The 25,569-nt window shown below is 44.1% G+C and overlaps 1 protein-coding gene across 7 annotated transcripts in view; it reads right to left on the bottom strand.

Annotated features, from left to right (window-relative positions):
- FBXL18 (F-box and leucine rich repeat protein 18) overlaps positions 1-25,569 on the bottom strand; it is a 385,112-nt gene that overhangs the window by 24,261 nt on the left and 335,282 nt on the right. The window lies entirely within an intron of this gene.

Below are 25,569 nucleotides of genomic sequence, written 5' to 3'. Positions count from 1 at the left end.
AACCACATTCAGAATTTTTTTTTGCTACATCGGAAAAATGGACAATTTTTTTTGTAATCAGTGCTGCATCTGATTTTCTTCGCTGTAAGGTAAGGCTAGAGATTGGATGAAGTGATAATGCGAATTATGTATGTGACACCATCACTGCATGACTGCTAAATTGAGGACAACCTGTTTAAAAACGCTTTTCTATGGCAAAAATGGTCATAGAAGAAAGGTGTACAATAATTACAGCCATTATCACATGACATTGTTTTGTTCAGTATTTTGACTACCACTTGTTAGCAAAAGTCATGTGTTTTCAAAACATGGAAGAAGTACAAATCGTTCCACTCTTCCAATTTTGGGGGTATTTACATGACGCAGATTTGAATTTCTGCAACTAAAAATCAGTTACATTCATGATCTGAACATCATCTGAACATCATTGTTTTGGCAGTTTGCACACAAATTTTTGGAGATTGATTTCATGGGGTTCATTTAAATGTATGAAATACCGGATTACTCACCAGTAATGATCTTTTATAGAGCCCACAACAGCACCCACTAGAGAGAGGGGATCCGCCCCTAGGAACAGGAAACCTACAGAGAGATAAAAGAGGCGGCCCCCCCTCGCTCCTCAGTTGTATTACAGAGAATAGGAGGAACCGCCGCCAGGTTTTAGTTAATAGGCTCAGGTATATTTATACATATTTACAACCTTATACTATATTTAATATTTACACCTCACCACAAAGGCACCATGTGCTACTATAAAGAGGGAGGATGTGAATGGGTGCTGTCGTGGGCTCTATAAAAGAGCATTACCGGTGAGTAATCTGGTATTTTCTATTCGCCACGACAGCACTCACTAGAGAGATTTACAGAGACTATAGATTGGGTGGGTTAACTGAGTCAAGAATTGAAACCCCAAAGGTTAGATCAGAAGCAGCAGATAGGTCTAATCTATAGTGCTTATAGAAGGTACTAGGCGAAGACCAGGTTGCAGCCTTACATATAAGATCTATTGGCACGTTCGCCTTTTTCTGCCCAGGAAGTCGACAAGGCTCTTGTAGAGTGTGCTCCCACATGCATTGGAGGATCTCTTCCTCTAGCTTTATACGCCGAGATTATGGCATCTCTGATCCAGCGAGATAACATGTTCTTTGTGACTCTGGATCCTTTGCTTTTACCCTGGAAAGACACAAAGAGAGCCCTACTCTTCCTCCAGTCCCTAGTTCTCTCTAAATAGGCCAGAACAGTCCGTTTAACATCTAGGGTATGAAGTCTTACTTCTTCTGGAGTCGAGTGGTCTTTATAAAAAGTAGGTAAGATCTCCTGGGATCGATGAAAACTAGTGGCTACTTTAGGGAGATAACATGGGTCCGTTTTCAAAATTATCCTTTCAGATGTCACAGATAAAAATGGAGGATCTATTGACAAGGCATACAGATCGCTCACTCTTCTAGCAGATACCAATGCTACTAATAATATCGTTTTTAACGAGATGTTTTTTAATGAGACTGTATGAAGAGGCTCAAACGGGCTCTGCGTCAATGCGTCTAGGACCAAAGTTAGATCCCACTGAGGCACCTGTGGTATAGTTATTGGTTTTGACCGCTCACATGCAGATATAAAACGGGATATCCACCTATCACCTGCCACATCATAACTGAAGAGCGCTCCCAGAGCTGATACCTGAACTTTCAGAGTGCTTACAGAGAGCCCCAACTCAAGCCCTTTTTGCAAGAACTCCAATATTGAAAATATAGGCACCTCAGAAGAAAGTTGTGTTGTATGGAACTCAAGAAATTCTCTCCAGACCCTAACAATTTTTGGTAGTAGAAGGCTTTCTACTCTTCATAAGGGTATCTATTAACCCACTAGAAAATACTCTTAGATTTAGTAACTGCCTCTCAAATTCCAGACAGTCAAGTTCATGCCCATTACCTGAGGATGGAAAAACGGTCCCTGAGACAGTAGGTCCTTGGTTTGAGGCAGAATCCAAGGGTCTGTAATTGACATTGCATGGAGCCATGAAAACCATGGCCTCTTGGGCCAGAATGGGGCTATCAACAGAACTCTTGCCCCTTCCTCCCTTATTTTTCTTATCACTATAGGCAATAGATTCCATGGGGGGGGGGAAGGCATAAGCCAGGTCAAATGCCCATGGTACCTGAAGGGCATCGAATATGTCCGGATTGTCTAGTCTGCATAGAGAGGCAAACTTTTTGACCTGACGGTTGGACCTTGTTGAAAACAAGTCTATCTGAGGTACGCCCCATCGGGCTGTTATTAATCTGAAAATCCTCCTGTTGAGCATCCATTCTCCTTGGTGAAGGATGTGACGGCTGAGGAAATCGGCACGAAAGTTGTCTATGCCTCTGATGTGTAGCGCTGACAAGGACAACAGATGATATTCGGCTAACATCATGATGTCTGATGTAACGCCATGAGAGTGTCTGAGCATGTACCTCCTTGATGGTTTAGATAGGCCACCGCAGAGGTGTTGTCGGAGAGGACCCTTGTGTGAGAGCGTCGTAGCTGAGGAAGAAAGTGGAGTAGGGAATAATATATGGCTTTTAATTCCTTAACATTAGAGGAATCATTAGATTCTGATCTGGACCAAAGACCCTGAACCATCTGATCCTGAAAATGTGCCCCCAGCCTTCGGGACTAGCATCTGTGGTGACTAAATTTGAAGGAGTGATCACACATAAGACCCCTTTCGACAGATTTTCCCAATGCAACCACCATGTAAGGGAGTGTAATACTTCTGATGTTAGAAAAACTGTCTAATCTAAACGTCCTCGACTTTTAATGTCCTCTTGTAATAAATTTCTGCAGCTGCCTAGTATGAAAATGTGCCCACTTAACTGCAGGAATATATGAAGACAGTGAACCTAGCAACGACATGGCATTTATCAATGACATACTACGTTTCTTGATTGCTAAGCTCACTTTATTAATTATGGAGGCTTTTATATCATCAGGAAGCCAACATACTTGGTCAACTGAATCCAGAAGGAGCCCAAGGAATTTTTGACATGTTACAGGTTGGAGTCTGGATTTTTCCCAATTAATAATCCAGCCCAGCGTTTGTAAAGAAAACGCCACGTCCTCCAACCTTTGCTCACACTGTAGGGAGTTCTTTCCCACAATTAGTAGATCATCTAGATATGGAATGACCAGTGTGTCTTTTAATCTCAGAAAGGACATTACTTAATAATAATTTAGTGAAAACCCTCGGAGCCATAGATAGGCCAAAGGGCATCGCTCTGTATTGTAGATGATGAACCTGACCATCTATAAAACTGCTACCCGAAGAAACTGCTGGTGTAACTGGTGTATAGGAAGATGGTAATAAGCATCCTTAAGATCCAGTACTACCATGTAACAGTTAGGAAATAAATTCTTTATAGTTGAACGAATGGATTCCATTTTAAAAGTTCTGGGTTTTATGAAGGTGTTCAGTTTCCTCAAATTATTTATAGTTCTAAAGGACCAGTCAGGCTTAGTAATCAGAAACAAGGGAGAGTAAAACACTTTCCCTATTTGAGATGACGGGACCTCTATTAAAACCCGTTTGGACAAGAGGGATTTAATTTCAATTTCCAGTGCCTCTTGCTGTGGTCTGGATTTTAGGGAGGTGAGAAGGAAAGAATCTGGAGGTGTCCGGATAAAGTCTAAGGTGAGGCCTGAAGATATTAAATTTATGGCCCATGAATTAACAGTTATTCCTTTCCACTGTTTAATAAACCCTAGTAGTCTACCGCCCACCGGTGGAATAAGGTTCTCGGAATTTATCCGCTGGTCTGAAGGGACGCTTATTGAATAAATTTCCCTTTTGCCTGAACTCCTTGTTACTCCAGCGGTCCTTAAAGCCTCCTTTCTTGCCAAATGGTGGCTCCCTGAACGCCCTTCCTGACAGGGTATGGCACATAACTTAGACCTGGACTGGGCATCCCCCTTCCAGTTTTTTAACCATAATGCTCGACGAGCCGTATTAGAAAGGTTAGCTGTTCTGGCTGCCAGGCGTAGCGAGTCTATTGAGGCATCAGATATAAAGGCCGCGGCACCCTTAATCAAAGGAATAGAGGCCCGCAATTTTTCCCTGGACATGCCACTCTTGATATTTTGATCCAGCTGTTCTAGCCAAACCAGCATAGACCTGCTAGTACATGTGGCTGAGATTGCCGGTTTAAATGCAGTGACACAGGCTTCCCACGATTTTTTAATAAGTGCGTCTGATTTCCTGTCCATAGGATCGGACAAAGAACCCGCATCCTCTACCGGTAAAGAGGAACGGCGAGAGGTAGATGCTACAAACGCATCAACTTTTGGCACTTTAGTCCAGGTGGCCAAGTCCTCATCGTCAAAGGGGTAATGCCTCTTACAAGATATTGGTACAAAACCCTTTTGTCCTTTACTCCATTCTTTTTTGACAAGGTCTTTGATGGCCTGATTTACCGGGAATACATGACCCTTTCGCTGAGAGAGACCTGCGAACATAACTTCTTGAGGAGTCTGAGGTTCCTTTGATTCTGACAACCCCATTGTACTCCTTACAGTTTTAGCCAGATTATTCACACCATCTGTAGGAAAACAGACATAATCCTCTTCATCTGGAGAATAAGAATTCTGAGAGATGTTTTTTTTTTTTCCTTTAAACTGAACATTTCATAGTGGTCTCCTAATTTTTGCCAGAGCTGTATATATGTTTGGCGCTGGGATTCTCCTGCTGCACAGGGTAGATCCCAAGCCTTGTCTGCCTCAGCAGTCTCCCATTTGGACTCAGCCGCTGCAGGTGCTGCTCAGCATAGATATCGGTCCCAGCATCTAGCTCAGGCTCCATATGGTTGGTCACGAATCATTAGACGTATCTCGTTCATTTTAACGGACCCTTCCTGCTGTAAGGTGTTATTTATACAACACTGACACAGTTTTTTAATGTAAGAATCAGGCTGGGGCTCTGTACATATTGCACACTGCTTGTGCTTAAACTTCCCCGTCCTCTTCGCCGGCTGTTGGGATCTCTGCTCGGCCTGGGGTGTGGAACGGGACGCTTTCTTCCCCGATCTGTCAGTGGAGTCACTCACTTTCGAGTGTCCACTACCCTTTTTCCTGGTATCACCACCGGGTAACATTAACTCCTCCATAGGGCGCTCAGCCTCTTGGACGACATGATAGCGCACCCTATTTTCCGCTGAGACGCATTTTATAATGCAGACCCGAATAATACACATTTTTTTTTTTTTTTACCTGTGTCTCCTTCAGTACAGCGCCAGGGTGGATGGAACCGCCTAGAGGAATCCAATATGGCGGTTCCCCCGGAAATGGTACTCCAACCCCGCGACACCGGAAGTCCAAGTCTCTGTTTCTGGGACGCCGACGCTACTGCGCATGCGCCCGCGTCTCTGCTGCACTCCGGAAGACACCGCCGTAAGTGCTGCACCCGCAACCATGTAGCCACTACCTCGGAGGGAACAGGAGGGGAAACTAGACCGGGGAGTTGCCACACAGCCGCTCAGCTCCACATACCTTAGGAGGGCACCATCTACCTGCTCCAGGTCCGGCCTGACAAGGTACATGTCGCACTGTCAGCCGTTTCACACAACGGTGTCCCAGCAGGGAGACCGTTGGTAATCTTCAGGCTTCACAGCAGCCACAGCAGATGAGGGGGAGCCAGCAGGATCATTCCCCCGACACTGTCTACCCGCTCTGGAGCCCCTGCCGCTCTGCAGAGTCAAACAGGCGGCAGTCCAGGCAGGTTTTCCTCTTCTTAGCTCCATAGAGTCTTCTCTGTGGGTTCCCATCTAGGAACAGGAAACCAACTGAGGAGCGAGGGGGGCCGCCCCTTTTATCTCTCTGTAGGTTTCCTGTTCCTAGGGGCGGATCCCCTCTCTCTAGTGGGTGCTGTCGTGGCGAATAGAAAACAAGTTTCAAATATTTTACAATAAATCTGTTGTATACACATTACTGATACAAACATGAGAGTCCAAAAGGTGAGATACACTGGGCATATAAAGTCTATACATCGCTGTTAAGATGGCAGATTTTTTTCTTTTTGATATGTAAAAAAATACAAGTACCAAGGAGAATACATGTGAGAACTCTTTCACCTTTAACCTCAAAGGTGGTCGGTTTACACATTCATGAAAAGGCCAATTTTTACAATTCTGACCACTGTAACTTTATGAGGTAATAAGTCTGGAACGCTTTAACGGATCCCGGTGATTCGGAGATCGCATTTTCGTGAAATATTGTACTTCACGATAGTGATAACATTTCTTCGGTATGACTTGCGTTTGTGAAAATAATGGAAATTTGTCAAAAATTGTGCAAATTTCGCAATTTTCCAACTTTGAATTTTCATGCCCTTTAACCCCTTTCCGACATAGGGAGTAATAGTATGCCGATGTCGGAATCCCTCCCTTTGATGTGGGCTCCGGCACTGGGCCCACAGCTTTCCCGGGACATGTCAGCTGTTTTGAACAGCTGACATGTGTCCAAAAAATCTGCGGGTGGAATCGCGATCCACCTGCGGCTATTAACCTGTTAAATGTAGCTGTCAAACTCTGACAGAGGCATTTAACTCGTGCTTCCGGCCATAGGGCCAGAAACCCGCCCACCGGTGATCCCCGTCACGTGATCGTGGGTCACTGGTTCTTTGGCATGACAACCAGGTCTCCTGGAGACCTCTATGCTTGTCACTGCAGGATTGCTGTGAGCACCACCCAGCGGTCGGCGCTCAAAGCAAGTAATTCTACTACATAGAGGCGATCTTATCATCGCCTCAATCTAGCAGAGCCAATAGGGTTGTGGCAGCTTCTAGTCTCCCATAGAGACTCTTATTGAAGCCTGCCAAAAGTAAGAAAAAAAGTTTATAAAAATATATTAAAGTTCAACCCCCCCTTAGCCTCATTCAAAATGAAACAAAAAAATTAAACACACACACATATATGGTATCACTGCAGTCAGAATAGCCAGATCAATCAATAAAAAAAAAGGATTAACCTGATGGCTAAACGGCGTAGTGAGAAAAAAGTCAAAACATCAAAATTACATTTTTTTGGTCGCCACGACATTGCATTAAGCCGCAATAATGGGTGATCAAAAGATCGTATCTGCACCAAAACGGTATTATTAAAAAAGTCAGCTTGGCCCGCAAAAAACAAGCCCTCACGTGGCCATATTTAGTTACATAGTTACTAAGGTTGAAGGAAGAATTTAAGTCCATCTAGTTCAACCCATAGCCTAACCTAACATGTTGATCCAGGGGAAGGCAAAAAAAACCCCATGTGGCAAAGAGTAAGCTCCACATTGGGGAAAAATAATTCCTTCCCGACTCCACATACGGCAGTCAGACTAGTTCCCTGGATCAACGCCCTATCAAGGAATCTAGTGTATATACCCTGTAACATAATACTTTTCAAGAAAGGCATCCAGTCCCCTCTTAAATTTAAGTAATGAATCATTCATTACAACATCATACAGCAGAGAGTTCCATAGTCTCACTGCTCTTACAGTAAAGAATCTGCGTCTGTTATTATGCTTAAACCTTCTTTCCTCCAGACGTAGAGGATGCCCCCCTTGTCCCTTCTCAGGTCTATGATTAAAAAGATCATCAGAAAGGTCTTTGTACTGTCCCCTTATATATTTATACATTAAAATAAGATCACCCCTTAGTCTTCGTTTTTCCAAACTAAACAGCTCCAAGTGTAATAACCTGTCTTGGTATTGCAGACCCCCCAGTCTTCTAATAACCTTGGTCGCTCTTCTCTGCACCCGCTCTAGTTCAGCTATGTCTTTCTTAGAATACTGTGCACAGTTCTGGTCTCCGGTGTATAAGTGTGGTCGAACTAGTGACTTGAATAGAGGTAAAATTATGTTCTCCTCATGAGCATCTATGCCTCTTTTAATACATCCCATTATTTTATTTGCCTTTATAGCAGCTGCCTGACACTGGCCACTGAATATGAGATTGTCATCCACCCATACACCCAGGTCTATTTCATTGACGGTTTTGCCCAGAGTTTTAGAATTAAGCACATAGTTATACATCTTATTACTTCTACCCAAGTGCATGACCTTACATTTATCCCCATTAAAGCTCATTTCCATTTATCAGCCCAAGCTTCTAGTTTACATAAATCATCCTGTAATATAAAATTGTCCTCCCCTGTATTGATTACCCTGCAGAGTTTAGTGTCATCTGCAAATATTGAAATTCTACTCTGAATGCCCCCTACAAGGTCATTAATAAATATGTTAAAAAGAAGAGGGCCCAATACTGACCCCTGTGGTACCCCACTGCTAACCCGCGACCCAGTCCGAGTGTGCTCCATTAATAACCACCCTTTGTTTTCTATCCCTGAGCCAGCTCTCAACCCACTTACACATATTTTCCCCTATCCCCATTATTCTCATTTTATGTATCAACCTTTTGTGTGGCACCGTATCAAAAGCTTTTGAAAAGTCCATATACACTACATCTACTGGGTTCCCTTGATCCAGTCCGGAACTTACCTTTTCATAGAAGCTGATCAAATTAGTCTGACATGAACGGTCCCTAGTAAACCCATGCTGATACTGGGTCATGAGGTTATTCCTCTTCAGATACTCCAGCATAGCATCCCTTAAAATGCCCTCCAAGATTTTACCCACAGTAGAGGTTAAGCTTACTGGCCTATAATTACCGAGTTCAGTTTTTGTCCCCTTTTTGAATATTGGCACCACATTCGCTATACGCCAGTCTTGTGGTACAGACCCTGTTATTATGGACTCTTTAAAGATTAAAAATAATGGTCTATAAATGACTGTACTTAATTCCTGCAGTAATCGGGGGTGAATCCCATCCGGGCCCGGAGATTTGTCAATTTTAGTGATTTTTAGACGCCGCCGTACTTCCTGCTGGGTTAAGCAGGTGACATTTAATGGGGAATTTTTGTTATCACTGATCATATTGTCTGCCATGGGATTTTCTTGTGTAAATACTGATGATAAAAAGTCATTTAGCATATTGGCTTTTTCCTCATCCACCATTTCCCCCATACTATTTTTAAGAGGGCCAACACTATCATTTTTTAGCTTCTTACTATTTATGTAGTTAAAGAATATTTTGGGATTATTTTTACTCTCTCTGGCAATGAGTCTCTCTGTCTCAATTTTTGCTGCCTTGATTTGCTTTTTACTTAATTTATTTAATTTTCTGTATTTATTTAATGCCTCATCACTACCTACTTCCTTTAATTCTCTAAATGCTTTCTTTTTGTCACTTACTGCGCCCCTTATAGCTCTATTTAGCCATATTGGTTTCCTCCTATTTCTATTATGTTTATTCCCATACGGTATATACTGTGCACAGGTCCTATCCAGGAAGCTAATAAATGTCTCCCATTTTCTTTGTGTATTTTTATGTCTCAGGATATCGTCCCAGTTAATTGCACCAAGATCTCTCATCCGTTGGAAATTTGCCCTCCTGAAGTTTAGTGTCCTTGTCACCCTTCTACTACACATCTTATTAAAGGATACACGAAAACTTAGTATTTTGTGATCACTATTCCCCAAGTGACCCCCCAACCCTTATATTTGATATGCGGTCTGGCCTGTTTGTTAATATTAGTTCTAGCAGTGCCCCCCTTCTTGTTGGGTCCTGAACTAGTTGTGAAAGGTAGTTGTCTCTCATAGTTGTCAAAAACCGATTACCTTTGCTGGAACTGCAGGTTTCTGTTCCCCAATCTATTTCAGGGTAGTTGAAGTCCCCCATAATAATGACTTCTCCTTGAGTCATAGCTTCATCTATTTGCTTTACGAGGATATTCTCCATTGCTTCCATTATTTTTGGAGATTTATAACATACCCCTATCAGTAATTTATTATTTTTTCCCCCTCCCCTTATCTCCACCCACAGGGACTCTACATTTTCATTAAATTCACCTATATTATCACGCAGGATGGGTTTTAAGGATGATTTTACATACAGACACACCCTTCCCCCTCGCTTATCTGTACGGTCATTTCTGAAAAGGCTATAGCCCTGCAAGTTAACAGCCCAGTCATGGCTCTCATCCAGCCATGTCTCAGATATCCCCACCATGTCATAATTATGCTCCAACAACATTAATTCTAACTCGTCCATTTTGTTGGTGAGGCTTCTGGCATTAGTATACATGCTCTTGATGTTCCTCTCTGTACCTCTATTCTTTCTTAAATTACTAACTGTTCTAACCCCACCCCCCATGCCACCACCACCCACAACTTCCTTATTTGTGCCCAGGTCTGTATCTGCTCTATCTTCCCCTCCTATAAATTATTCGAATACCCTTTCCACAATCCCTAGTTTAAACACTCCTCCAACCTTCTAGCATTTCTCCCCCAACACAGCTGCACCTTCCCCATTGAGGTGCAGCCCGTCCCTAGCGTAGAGCCTGTAGCCCACTGAGAAGTCGGCCCAGTTCTGCAGGAACCCAAACCCCTCCTTCCTACACCAATTCTTGAGCCACTTATTAACCTTCCTAATCTCCCGTTGCCTCTCTGGTGTGGCACAGGCAGTATTTCGGAAAATACCACGTTGGAGGTCCTTGCTTTCAGCTTACAGCCTAATTCCCTGAAATCATCTTTAAGGACCTTCCACCTACCTCTAACTTTGTCATTTGTGCCAATGTGCACCATGACCGCTGGGTCCTCACCAGCCCCTCCCAGTAATCTGTCCACCTGATCAGCGATGTGTCGGACTCGAGCGCCAGGTAGGCAGCACACCGTTCGACGATCCCAGTCTTTGTGACAGATTGCCCTATCTGTTCCCCTAATAATTGAGTCCCCTACTACCAGCACCTGTCTGGCTTGTACTGCTGTCCTATTTCCCTCCTTACTGTAGCAGTCACTCCTCTGGCTTTAGAGGACATGCCAGGCTGCAGCAGTGCTACCCCTGTACTGGCACCCCCCTTATCTGCCAACTTAGCAAACTTATTGGGGTGTGCCAGATCAGGACTAGCCTCCCTGGCACTCTTCCCTCTACCCAGCTTTCTGAAAGTCACCCAGCTAGTTACTTCACTGTCCTGCAGCTCCATCCTACCATCCCCCCCCTCATCTATACCATTGAGCGTCTGCTCAGTGAGGAGCAGACTCCTCTCTATATTGTCTATGGATCTCAGTGTTGCCAGCTGCACATTTAGATCCAGAATCTGGGCTTCCAAATGCTCAACGTGCTCACATCTCGCACAGCAGTATGCACCCTTGACCGGCTGATCAAGGACTGCATACATGTGGCAAGATGTGCACTGGATGGCATTAACAATAGTGGAGCACATTTCCTAATGGGGATTGCACCAGACAGAAACGTTAAATAAAAATAAATACAAAGTATTAATAAAATACAGACAGCAATTCAGCAATTCCTCCCTTGGAAACTCCCTGAATCCAAAGTCACTGAATCACAAGTCACTTACTGCCGTTCACACTTACGCTCAGATCACACTCAGCTCGCTCACACTCGCTAAGATGAAGATTTAAAGATTTTTTTTCCCCTCAGCAACAATCCACCTTGCTGTTCAATGCTCTACCAAAAAGGACTTGAGTCCCAAACAGCTGCCCCTCATAACCCCTTAATTATGAGCCCCCACCCTAAGTTAACCCCTTGTGAATATAGCTACTCCCAATTCAGCAACTCACACCAATTCACACAGGCATTTGTTAAAGGCTTTCCAAATACCTCTTCACTGAATCACAAGTCACACTTACCGCCATTCACACTTACGCTCAGGTCACACTCAGCTCGCTCACACTCGCTAAGCTGAAGATTTAAAGTTTTTTGTTTTTTTTTCCCCCCTCAGCAATAATCTAGCTTGCTGTTCAATGCTCTACCAAAAATTGACGGAAAAATAATAAAGTTATGGCTCTGAGAAGGAGAGCAAAAAACAAAAACGCAAAAAACGAAAATACCTTTTGGGGTTAAGGGGTAAAATCACAGAGATATGTCACACAAAATAGTTAATAAATAACATTTCCCACATATCTACTTTACATCAGCATAATTTTGAAACAATATTTTTTTTTTTTTTAGGAAGTTATAAGGGTTAAAAGTTGACCAGCGATTCTTCATTTTTTAAAAATTTTTTTTTTTAGGACCACAACACATTCAAAGTAGGAATAAAAAACTGGGAAAGAAAAAGTGCAATAGGGTCTTATTCAATGACAATGGGGTGTCAGAAAAAAGGGGAAATACACTCACCTTGCTCAGTTGCCGATTTTGACTCCATGGGTAGTTTCCAGAAACAAGCAGCAATGAATGTTGCCAAGAGAAAATTGTAAACTGCCGTTATAGTGACACCACCAGATCACAGGTCAGACTGCATCCACAGCGCCTCCATCTGCCTCATTATAAGGAATCTTCCGCCAGAGGTTCAGTCTGAATCTGAATGCGGGCAATCGCGCAAGCGTAATAATTCATCCCTGGTCAGATAGGCCCAGGGAACATGAACCGATTATTATGCTCGGTGTCAGGAAGGGTTTAATGTAACCCATAATCTACACAATTCAATTGAAAAGCAAACAATTTTCTTTTACAGGTAGAAAAATAAAAATATAGAATTGTGGCTGCATGCACAACCTTAAAGCACCACTCTAGCATTTTTTTAATTTTACAGCTGGACTGGTACTTAAAATCCAAGTCTGCAGCCTCCTGTATGATATTCACCTTCCTGCTCTTTTTTCGTCTGTTTACGCAGACGCTCCGTCTCCTGCAGTTTGTGACATGCTGGCTGCTTCAATGTTTGCTGAAGTGCATCGGAGGTCACTAATCAATTTAAGTCTATGAGAGCCTTGTTGTAGCGCTCATAGACTCAGGGTACTGTCACACAGTACCATTTTGATCGCTACGACGGTACGATTCGTGACGTTCTAGCGATATCGTTACGATATCGCAGTGTCTGACACGCAGCAGCGATCAGGGATCCTGCTGAGAATCGTACGTCGTAGCAGATCGTGTGGAACTTTCTTTCGTCGCTTGATCACCCGCTGACATCGCTGGATCGTTGTGTGTGACAGCGATCCAGCGATGTGTTCGCTTGTAACCAGGGTAAACATCGGGTAACTAAGCGCAGGGCCGCGCTTAGTAACCCGATGTTTACCGTGGTTACCAGCGTAAACGTAAAAAAACAAACAGTACATACTTACATTCCGGTGTCTGTCCTCCAGCGTCTCAGCTTCTCTCCACTGTGTGAGCGTCTGCCAGCCGGAAAGCGAGCACAGCGGTGACGTCTGACGTCACCGCTGTGCTTGCCGGCTATGGCGCTTTTACACAGTGGAGAGAAGGAGAACGCCGGGGACAGACACCGGAATGTAAGTATGTACTGTTTGTTTTTTTTACGTTTACGCTGGTAACCACGGTAAACATCGGGTTACTAAGCGCGGCCCTGCGCTTAGTTACCCGATGTTTACCCTGGTTACCGGGGACTTCGGCATCGCTCCAGCGCCGTGATTGCAACGTGTGACCGCAGTCTACGACGCTGGAGCGATATTCATACGATCGCTGCGACGTCACGGATCGTGCCGTCGTAGCGATCAAAATGGTACTGTGTGACAGTACCCTCACATTGAGAGGTGGTGACCTAGCTTCTGACATCTGATCAGTCAGAAGTTGCACTCACAAGATGACGCCAAGGATCCTGAGCGGCGCTAAAAATCAGCAAAGACGCCAGAGGTTGAGTATAAGACAGGGGCACGTAAACTTGTGTTTAAAGCACCACTAAAGTGGAGCAAAAAAAACCAAAACGCTGGAGTGATGCTTTAACCCCTTAGTGACTTTGCCCATTTTGACCTTAATGACAAAGCAAATTTTTACAATTCTGTCTACGTCACTTTATGAGGTTATAGCTCTGGAACACTTCAATGGATTCCACTGATTCTGAGTATTTTTTCGAGACATATTGTACCTCATGTTATTGGAAAAATTAATTCGAAATGACTTGTGTTTATTTATGAAAAAAATGGAAATTTGGCAAAAAAAATTAAAATTTTGCAATTTTCAATCTTTCAATTTTTGTGTCCTTAAATCAGAGAGAGTTATGATACACAAAGTAGTTAAAAAATAACATTTGCCACATGCCAACCTTGCATCAGAACAATTTTGGAAACTTAAGTGGCTTTTGTTCTGACATTATAAAGGTTAAAAGTTGACCAGCGATTTCTCATTTTGCCAACAAAATTTAGAAAAAACATTTTTTTTTTTAGGAACCACATCACATTTGAACAGACTTTGAGGGGTAATTATGACAGAAAGTAGCCAAAAGTGCCACCATTCTAAAAACTGCAACCGATCAAGGTGATCAAAACCACATTCAAGAGGTTTATTAACCCTTCAGGTGCTTCATGAGAACTAAAGCAATGTGGAAGGAAGAAATTAACATTTAACTTTTTTCACAAAAAAATTACTTTAGACCCAAACTTTTTTTTATTTTCACAAGGGTTATCAGGAGAAAATGGATCACAAAATTTGTTGTGCAGTTTCTTTTGAGTACACTGATACCCCATATGTGGAGGAAATCCACTGTTTGGGTGCAAGGCAGAGCTCAGAAGGGAGGGAGCGCCATTTGGCTGGAATTGATGGCGGACACCATTTCGCGTTTGGAGACCACCTGATGTGCCTTAACAGTGGAAAGCCCCCACAGGTGTCTCAATTTTGGAAACCACATACCTCAAGGATTTTATCCAGGGGTACAGTGAGCATTTTTAACCCACAGGTACATCACAGAATTTGATAACATTAGGTTGTCATATTGAATATGTCGTCATTAGTGTTGAACGCAAGTGCTTGCTATTCTAGTTTGCATTGGGTGCTCGGCTATGCACCGAATATCGTCGGTGCTCGAGTGACATACTCGAGTCCCTGCCCTGCATGTTTCGTGGCTGTTCAACACCCCCAAAAAAACATGTGGGGATCTTCAATATTCAGTGCATAGCCGAGCACCCGATGCGGACTCGAGAAAAAAAAAAAAAAATCACACTTCAGACTCTATTCACCCCAAGTACAGTGAATCATTGGCAGAGCTAAATTATGCAGTACATGCGATCAATTGTTATATTGCACAGTACCCAAAGAAAATGAAACTGTAATCAAAAAGAGGAGAGGAACACCATAAATCTATGTATAGTAAGATATACAGTGAAGGAAATAATTATTTGATCCCTTGCTGATTTTGTACGTTTGTCCACTGCCAAAGACATGAACAGTCTACAATTTTAAGGGTAGGTTCATTTTAACATTGAAAGATGGAATGTCAAACATAAAATCCTGAAAATCACATTGTATAAATTATATAAATGTATTTGCATTTTGCAGTGAGAAATAAGTATTTGCTTCCTCTAGCAAAGAAGACTTAATACTTGGTGGCAAGACCCTTGTTGGCAAGCACAGCAGTCAGACTTTTTTTGTAGTTCATGATGAGGTTTGTCCACATGAAAGGAGGAATTTTGGTCAACTCCTCTTTGCAGATCATCTCTAAATCATTGAAATTTTGAGGCTGTCGCTCAGCAACTCTGAGCTTCAAGTCCTTATCCAGCAACTGCAACAGCAGCAAAACCAGTTCAGACTACAGCAGCATCAGATCGAGTTGCTTGCTGTAGAAGTTTGTGAGAGACTGGAGGCCCACAAGTCCAGGTGATGACACACACGTCCGTAAGGCAGAAAGATGAGCGATGCAGAAAATGACCCCGAGTGATGATATAGAGGCATTTCAGACAGTTTTCGAGAGGGTAGCAGAGCAAGAGAGACTGCCGCCAGACCAGTGGGCTGAAGTACTGGCCCCCTATATAACCGACGAGCCCCAGAAGGCTTATTATGACCTGGCCTTACAAGATGCGGGGAATATACCAAACTAAAAACTGAAATACTGGCACTCTCAGGGGTGACTATGTCTGCTCAAGCACAAAGAGCTCATCACTGGGCGTGTAGCGGTGATAAACCACCTCGCTCTCTAATGTTTGACTTGCTGCATCTGGTGCAGAAATGGTTGCAGCTGGAGTCCTCCACCCCAGCCCAGATGGTGGAGCAGGTTGAAATGGACATGTTTATCCATTCCCTTCCAAGGCAGGTACAGACATGAGACGCCCATTGGGATTCCCAGAATGCGGATGACCTGGTTGGCCTAGGAGAAAGGTACCAGGTGATCGAGAGGTCCCTAAGGAAGCCAGGGGGTGCATCTTCATACTGGGGTACCCAGCGGGAGCCTGTGTCCCAAAAGAGGGGTAGCAGAGCCACCACTGGTGGAAGTCTGAGGTCCCAAGGAGCTGTTGAAGGGTTGCAAGAGACTGCTGTAAAGACCTGATCTGTTGGCGGTGTAATGATCCTGGACACATCGCTGCCCGTTGTCCTGGGTCTTCTAAGCAGATGGATTGGAGCCTAGGCAGGCACTGCTCGTATTTTGCTTATCTTGCTTGCAGTGTGGACCATAAGCCCGGAGATGGGCCCCAGCCATATCATGTGTCCATAAATTGGGTGCTGGTGTCAGGACTATTGGACTCAGAGAATTTTGTGACCCTGATAAGGGCCACACTTCCCGCCAAGTTGATCCCTGGAAAACACGTGGACATCCGCTGTATCCATGGCAATACCCCATTGCCAGAGTGTATATAAATACAAACTGTGGCACGGAGTCCCATGAGGTCGGGGTTGTGGGAGACTTGCTACACCCCGTGATAATCGGGCGGGACTTTAGACTGTTTTGGGACTTAGGGGAAAGGCTGGGATGCTAAGTGACTCAGACAGAAGCCAAGTCAACCCTGATCAATCCCTTTCATAGCCATAGGTAGAGAAGTTCCCCTTATGTGTCCTGGCGTGTGACGAGGATGGGACAGTGGTCAGTGAGGCCGAGGTTCCTGATATATGGGTTTCTGTGGAAAATTTTAGCTCGGCTCAGATGCAGGATCTTACCCTAAAAAATGCATTAGAAAATGTGTCTGATAGATTGGGTTGCTCAAGAGCCAGGGTCTAACACTAGGTCAACACACTTTCGCCATCAATGGCGAGTTATGGTATCGGGTGACCACACTGAGGGGAGAAGAGATAGTGGAGCAGTTCGTTTACAGGTCAATACCGGCGGAGAGTTTTAGTCATGGCCCATTCACGTTTTGGGGGGACATCTGGGGTAGACAAAACACAAGAAAGAATAATGCAGGGATTCTATTAGTAGGGGTGTTACTGGGAGATTCTAAATTATTTAGGTCTGTCAAAACTTTTGGTCTGTGCTACACACACACACACATTATATATATATATATATATATATATATATATATATATATATATATATATATATATATATATATATATATATATATATATTTATATTTAGAACAAACCAAAAGTTTGGACACCTCATTTAAAGATTTTTCTGTATTTTCATGACTATGAAAATTGTACATTCACACTGAAGGCATCGAAACTATGAATTAACACATGAGGAATTATACACCTAACAAGAAAATGTGAAACAACTGAAATGTCTTACATTCTAGGTTCTTCAAAGTAGCCACCTTTTGCTTTGATGACTGCTTTGCACACTCTTGGCATTCTCTTGATGAGCTTCAAGACCGGGAATGGTCTTCCAACAATCTTGAAGGAGTTCCCAGAGATGCTTAGCACTTGTTGGCCCTTTTGCCTTCACTCTGCGGTCCAGCTCACCCTAAACCATCTCGATTGGGTTCAGGTCTGGTGACTATGGAGGCCAGGTCATCTGGCGTAGCACCCCCATCACTCTCCTTCTTGGTCAAATAGCCCTTACACAGCCTGGAGGTGTGTTTGGGGTCATTGTCCTGTTGAAAAATAAATGGTGGTCCAACTAAAAGCAAACCGGATGGAATAGCATCCCGCTGCAAGATGCTGTGGTAGCCATGCTGGTTCAGTATGCCTTCAATTTTGAATAAATCCCCAACAGTGTCACCAGCAAAGCACCCCCACACCATCACACCTCCTCCTCCATGCTTCACGGTGGGAACCAGGCATATAGAGTCCATTCTTTCACCTTTTCTGCGTCGCACAAAGACACGGTGGTTGGATCCAAAGATCTCAAATTTGGACTCATCAGACCAAAGCACAGATTTCCACTGGTCTAATGTCCATTCCTTGTGTTCTTTAGCCCAAACAAGTCTCTTCTGCTTGTTGCCTGTCCTTAGCAGTGGTTTCCTAGCAGCTATTTTACCATGAAGGCTTGCTGCACAAAGTTTCCTCTTAACAGTTGTTGTAGAGATGTGTCTGCTGCTAGAACTCTGTGTGGCATTGACCTGGTCTCTAATCTGAGCTGCTTTTAACCTGCGATTTCTGAGGCTGGTGACTCGGATAAACTTATCCTCAGAAGTAGAGGTGACTCTTGGTCTTCCTTTCCTGGGGCGGTCCTCATGTGAGCCAGTTTCTTTGTAGCGCTGTATGGTTTTTGCCAATGCACTTGGGGACACTTTCAAAGTTTTCCCAATTTTTCGGACTGACTGACCTTCATTTATTAAAGTAATGATGGCCATTCGTTTTTCTTTACTTAGCTGCTTTTTTCTTGCCATAATACAAATTGTAACAGTCGGTTCAGTAGGACTATCAGCTGTGTATCCACCAGACTTCTGCAAAACACAACTGATGGTCCCAACACTATTCATAAGGCAAGAAATCTCACTTATTAAACCTGACAGAGCAAACCTGTGAAGTGAAAACCATTCCTGGTGACTACCTCTTGAAGCTCATCAAGAGAATGCTAAGTGTGCAAAGCAGTCATCAAAGCAAAAGGCGGCTACTTTGAAGAACCTAGAATATAAGACATAATTTCAGTTGTTTTACACTTTTTTTGTTAAGTATATAATTCCACATGTGTTAATTCATAGTTTTCTGTACAATATATATATATATATATATATATATATATATATATATATATATATATATATATAGCGATTAAATATCAAATTAATCTTGGGCTGCGCCTTTATCTCTACTTACAAATCCCCACGTCAGCACACTCAGTTGGTTATATTGTAGGATACTTCAGGGTTGGTTTCTGACCCGATATAAGCCTGTTTTCGGATGGGGCTTGTATATCGAACGAGGAACTGGTGGCAGCATACCGGTACTGGGTTAATGAGGAACTCCAACAGTGATGTCCGGGAGGTAGGTAGGTAGATATAAATATATATATTTTAATTTAGTGTTTAAAATACACTGCTCAAAAAAATAAAGGGAACACTCAAATAACACATCCTAGATCTGAATGAATGAAATATTCTCATTGAATATTTTCTTCTGTACAAAGTGAATGTGCTGACAACAAAATCACACAAAAATCATCAATGGAAATCAAATTTATTAACCAACTGAGGCCTGGATTTGGAACGATACTCAAAATCAAAGTGGAAAATCAAATTACAGGCTGGTACAACTTCAGTGGAAATGCCTCAAAACAAGGAAATGATGCTCAATGGTTGTGTGTGGCCTTCATGTGCCTGTATGACCTCCATACATATGACTGGGCATGCTCCTGATGGGGTGGCGGATGATCTCTTGAGGGATCTCCTCCCAGACCAGGACTAAAGCATCCGCCAACTCCTGGACAGTCTGTGGTGCAACGTGACGTTGGTGGTTGGTGCGAGACATGATGTCGCTGATGTGTTCAATTGGATTCATGTCTGGAGAACGGGCGGGCCAGTCCATAGCTTCAATGCCTTCATCTTGCAGGAACTGCTGACACACTCCAACCACATGAGGTCTGGCATTGTCCTGCATTAGGAGGAACCCACGGCCAACCCACCAGCATATGGTCTCACAAGGGGTCTGAGGATCTCATCTCAGTACCTAATGGCAGTCTGGCTACCGCTGACGAGCTCATGGAGGGCTGTGCGGCCCTCCAAAGAAATGCCACCCCACACCATTACTGACCCACTGCCAAACCGGTCATGCTGAACGATGTTGCAGGCAGCAGATCGCTCTCCACGGGGTCTCCAGACTCTGTCACATCTGTCACATGTGCACAGTGTGAACCTGCTTTCATCTGTTTAGAGCTCAGGGCAACAGTGGCGAATTTGCCAATCCTGGTGTTCTGTGGCAAATGCCAAGCGTCCTGCAAGGTGTTGGGCTGTGAGCACAACCCCCATCTGTGGACATCGGGCACTCAGACCATCCTCATGGAGTCGGTTTCTTACCGTTTATGGAGACACATGCACATTTGTGGCCCGCTGGAGGTCATTTTGCAGGGCTCTGGCAGTTCTCCTCCTGTTCCTCCTTGCATAAAAGGCTGAGGTAGCAGTCCTGCTGTTGGGTTGTTGCCCTCCTACGGCCCCCTCCACACCACCTGGTGTACTGGCCTGTCTCCTGGTAGCACCTCTAGCGTCTGGACACTACGCTGACAGACACAGCAAACCTTCTTGCCACAGCTCGCATTGATGTGCTATCCTGGATGAGCTGCACTACCTGAGCCACTTGTGTGGGTTGTAGAGTCCGTCTCATGCTACCACGAGTGTGAGAGAACAACCAACATTCAAAAGTGACCAAAACATCAGCCAGAAAGCATTGGCACTGAGATGTGGTCTGGGGTCCCCACCTGCAGAACCACTCCTTTATAGGGGGTGTCTTGATAATTGCCAATAATTTCCATCTGTTGTCTATTCCATTTGCACAACAACATGTGAAATTGATTGTCAAACAGTGTTGCTTCCTAAGAGGACAGTTTGATTTCACAGAAGTTTGATTTACTTGGAGGTATATTCTGTTGTCTAAGTGTTCCCTTTATTTTTTTGAGCAGTGTATGTGTATATATACACACACACACACACATTATATATTATATATATATGAGATATATATATATATATATATATATATATATATATATATATATATATATATATAATTATATATCTATCCCCAGCCCAGACTGGTGATACATATCCCTCCCCTCACTGGAAGCACCTCAATAACTCGTACCTATAAGGGAAGCCTTTACGGCAAATATTTGCCCTTGGTGAGTTCCCTGTCTGGCCTGGGGCGAGTGGTGGCACCAGAGAGATGATCACTGCTAATCCTTCTCTCCCCTCCCAAGAGGTGGGTGAAGTCGACACACCCTTTCCCCTGTACGATCCGTCACACCTAGGCTATGTCATCGTGGGGGGGGGGGGGAGAGATCAAGCCCCAGATAAACAAGATTGAGGCGATCCAGAAATGGCCATAACCACTTTTCAAGAAGCAAGTGAGAGCGGTTCTTGGAATTGTGGGTTACCACCAGCGGTTTATCCCAAGGTTCGCCATGATTGCCGCACCATCGACTTGGGAGCCGTGCTGTCTCAGAAAGTGAATGGGGAGAGTGTACCATCAGGAATCTGAGTCGGAAGCTCTCTTCATGTGAGAAACTATGCCATCATTGAGAAGGAGTGCTTGGCCATAAAATGGTCCACAGATACCCTGAGGTACTAGCTGCTAGGCCATAGGTTTAAGCTGGTATCTGACCATGCTGTGAGTTGGTTGAGGGAAAAGAAAGGTAAAAATGCTCAGGTGGCTAGATGGTTCTTCGGCTTCCCAGATTTCACTTTTCACGTCGAGCAGGAAAGTTACATGGAAACGCAGATGCCCGGTCCAGACTCCCCTGGTTAGCGAGTGAAGGTGCCAAAACCCCCATCTTTGAGCTGAGGGGGGATATGTAATAAAGAAACTGGTAAGGTAATAGAGGTGAAATAAGTATCACTTAGTTGAATGGCATCAGTGATATGAAACCAGAATATTTTCCTCCAGTACACTACGTGTGGTGAGGGTTAAGTTAAAGTTGCATAAAGGGCTGGTTTCATGTGGACCTTCATAGAGAGGGTGGGAAAACCGGTTTTACTTACCAGTAATAGGATTGTACAGAGTCCACGACAGCACCCACAACGAGAGAGGGGATCCGACCACCATCCGGACAGGAACCTACAGGTTTAAAAGGGGCGGTCCCCCTCGCTTCTCCAGTTTGTGTTCCAGAGTACAAGGGATACCACCAATGAATCAGTACATGAAAACAATATCCTAAGCAATACTAAATACCAACACCTCTATAGAGTGATCCCTAAAAGCACACCTTCCGATAGAGTGCAAGAAATAGCGATTAAACACGGGGGGGGGATGTACGGGTGCTGTCGTGGATTCTGTAAAATCCTATTACCGGTAAGTAAAAACCGGTTTCCTATCCCGACAGCACCCACAACGAGAGACTTTCAAAGACTATTTATCTGGGAGGGTCCACAGTACTAAGAACTGAACGCCGAGAGTGTAGGCTGGAATTGGCAGAAAGATTACGGCGATAGTGCTTATAAAAGGTGGAAGGTGATGACCATGTTGCCGCCTTACATATCATGTCAATGGGAACATCCGCCTTCTCCGCCCAGGATGATGCCATAGCCCAAGTGGAGTGTGCCCTGATGCCATCCGGTGGTGTTTCCCCTTTGGCAGAAAAGGCAAGATATATCGCATCCCTGATCCATCTAGCGATAGAAGCCTTTGTGACACTCGAACTATTCTTCCGATTCTGGAAAGAGACAAACAAAGCCCTACTCTGCCTCCAGCTTTATGTTCTATCCAAATACTCTAACACTGCTCTTAACATCTAGAGTATGCCATTTTTGATCCTCCTCTGACACTGGATTATCATAAAAGGTCGGTAAATATATCTCCTGACTCCTATGAAACCTAGATGCTACCTTTGACAAGTATGCAGGATCTGGTTTCAAGACAATCTTATCCTGAAGGATCATTAGATAAGGAGGATCAACTGATAACGCTTGGATATCGCTAAAGGTATCGTCACACTCAGCGACGCTGCAGCGATGTAGACAACGAGCAGATTGCTGCAGCGTCGCTGGTTAGGTCGCTGTAGAGACGTCAAACACAGCAGCTCCAGAACGACGCAGGAGCGATCCTGTGACGTAACGGTAACTCACGTAACGTTCTCACAGGTCGTTAGCTCCATGTAAAACATTGCTGGCATCGTTGCTTTTGCTGTCAAACACGACGATACACGCCGATCTGACGACCAAATAAAGTTCTGGACTTCTAGCTCCGACCAGCGATATCACAGCGGGATCCAGATCGCTGCTGCGTGTCAAACACAACAAGATCGCTAACCAGGACGTTGCAACGTCACGGATCGTTGTCGTTCTTGTTGTAAAGTTGCTGAGTGTGAAGGTACCTTTACTCTCCTTGCAGACGTAAATGCTAACTGTAGAGCTGTTTTTAGGGTTAGAATTTTAATTTAAGTAGATTCTAATGGCTCAAAGGGGGGTTGTGTTAGCGCATCAAGAACTAAATTTAGGTCCCAAGGTGGCAATCTAGCAATATGAATTGGGTTACTATGCTCAATTGCTTTAATAAACCTAGAAATCTATCTATTCCCTGCCACATTGCTATTGTAAAGGGCTCCTAGGGCTGACACTTGGACCCTAAGGGTAATGCCAAACCCAACTCCCGGCCCTTCTGCAGGAATTCCAGAATGGCCGGAATTGGAACATGGTCCGTCAGATGCTGCTGATGGAATGTAAAGAATTTGTTCCAGACCCTAGAATAAATTTTTGTAGTGACCTCTTTCCTGCTTTTTAGCAAAGTGGGTATTAAAGCCCCTGAAAAACCCCTTTGCCTTAATAACTCCCTCTCAAGTTCCACGCCGTCAAATGAAGACTCTCCATATTGGGATGATGAAATGGACCTTGAGAAAGGAGCCCAGGAACCACTGGTAACACCCAAGGATCGGTCACTGACATCACTCTGAGCAGGGAAAACCAAGGCCTCTTGGGCCAGAAGGGGGCAATCAGAATTACTCTCGCCCCCTCTTCCCTGATCTTCCTGAGAACTAGAGGAATTAGGCACATCGGGGGAAACGCATAGGCTAGAGTAAAGCTCCAATGGACCTGTAGGGAATCTACTATGCATGGTCGGTCTATTACCCGGAGTGATGCAAACTCCCTGACCTGACTGTTTTCCCTCATAGCAAACAGATCTATAGCTGGTATCCCCCAGAGCCTGACTATCTTTTTGAATATCTGTCTGTCTAGAGACCATTCCCCCTGCCAAAGGGAATGTCGACAGATATTCTGCTTCTACATTGTGCTCTCCCTTTATGTGAACTGCTGAGAGGGAAAGAAAGTGAGCCTCGGCTTAAGTGAGTATCTGAGCTGCGGTGAACATTAGAGATTGCGACCTTGTCCCCCCTTGATGGTTGAGGTAGGCCACCACTGTCATATTGTCGGTCTGAACCCGAACATGTGAATCCTTCAGGGATGGTAGGAAGTGAAGGAGCGCACATCTGACAGCTGAGAGTTCTTTTAAATTTGAAGTGTTTTGGAATTCTAGACCTGACCATTGCCCCTGGGCCAGAATCTCCCACATGTGGGCCCCCCAACCCACTGGGCTGGCATCGATCGTGACCACTTTGTCTGGTCTGATACTCAATCTGTCAAAAGGGGTTCAATGGAGTATGTCTAGCCACCATCTTAGATCGTAAAGAGTGGCTGGTGATAGTCTGAGTTTCCCATCTAGATAACCTTGAAGCTTTTCTTCCGCTTCTAGAATTTCAGACTGCAGTACCCGGGTATGAGCTTGAGCCGATTGTACAGCCGGTATACATGATGTCAATGACCCTAGGAGGGACACTGTGTCTCTAAGGGTATGTGCACACGTCCGGATTTCTTGCAGAAATTTCCTGAAGAAAACCGGAAATTTTCTGCAAGAAATCCGCATTTTTTTTTTGCGTTTTTTTTCGCGTTTTTTTTTAGCATTCTGCAAGCGTAATTAGCTTGCAGAATGCTAAAGTTTTCCAAGCGATCTGTAGCATCGCTTGGAAAACTGACTGACAAGTTGGTCACACTTCTCAAAGATACTGTTTGACAAGTGTGACCAACTTTTTACTATAGATGCTGCTTATGCAGCATCTATAGTAAAAGATAAAATGTTTAAAAATAATTAAAAAAATAAAAAAATGGTTATACTCACCCTCTGCAGACAGCCAATCTCCTCAGCGGCGTCCGTTCCTATAGATGCCGGTGTGGTTCAGGACCTTCGATGACGTCGCGGCTTGTGATTGGTCGCGTGAGTCACATGAGCGGTCACGCGACCAATCACAAGACAGCGACGTCATCACAGGTCCTGAACCACACCATCTATAGGAACGGAAGAGAGAGCATGCACCGGAGAGGCAGGAACACTTCGGGGGCCATCAGAGGGTGAGTATATGACTATTTTTTTTTTAATTCTTTTTTTTTACCAATTATATGGTGCCCAGTCCGTGGAGGAGAGTCTCCTCTCCTCCACCCTGGGTACCAACCGCACATAATCTGCTTACTTCCCGCATGGTGGGCATAGCCCCGTGCGGGAAGTAAGCAGATCAATGCATTCCTAGGTGTGCGGAATCCCCGCAATTCCGCAAATTTAGTTAACATGTTGCTTTTTTTTCCGCGATGCGATTTTTTCGCGGAAAAAAATGCAACATTTGCACAAAAAATGTGGAATACCCTGTAAATATTAGGAGGCATATGTAAGCGTTTTTTTCGTGTTTTTATCATGTTTTTATAGCGAAAAAACGCGAAAAAAATGCGAAAAATCCT

This window comes from Ranitomeya variabilis, chromosome 7 (assembly GCF_051348905.1).
Source record: "Ranitomeya variabilis isolate aRanVar5 chromosome 7, aRanVar5.hap1, whole genome shotgun sequence".
Taxonomy (NCBI): Eukaryota; Metazoa; Chordata; class Amphibia; order Anura; family Dendrobatidae; genus Ranitomeya; species Ranitomeya variabilis.
The sequence above is the reverse complement of the archived record's forward strand: the minus strand, read 5'-3'. Positions and strand labels throughout refer to the sequence as shown.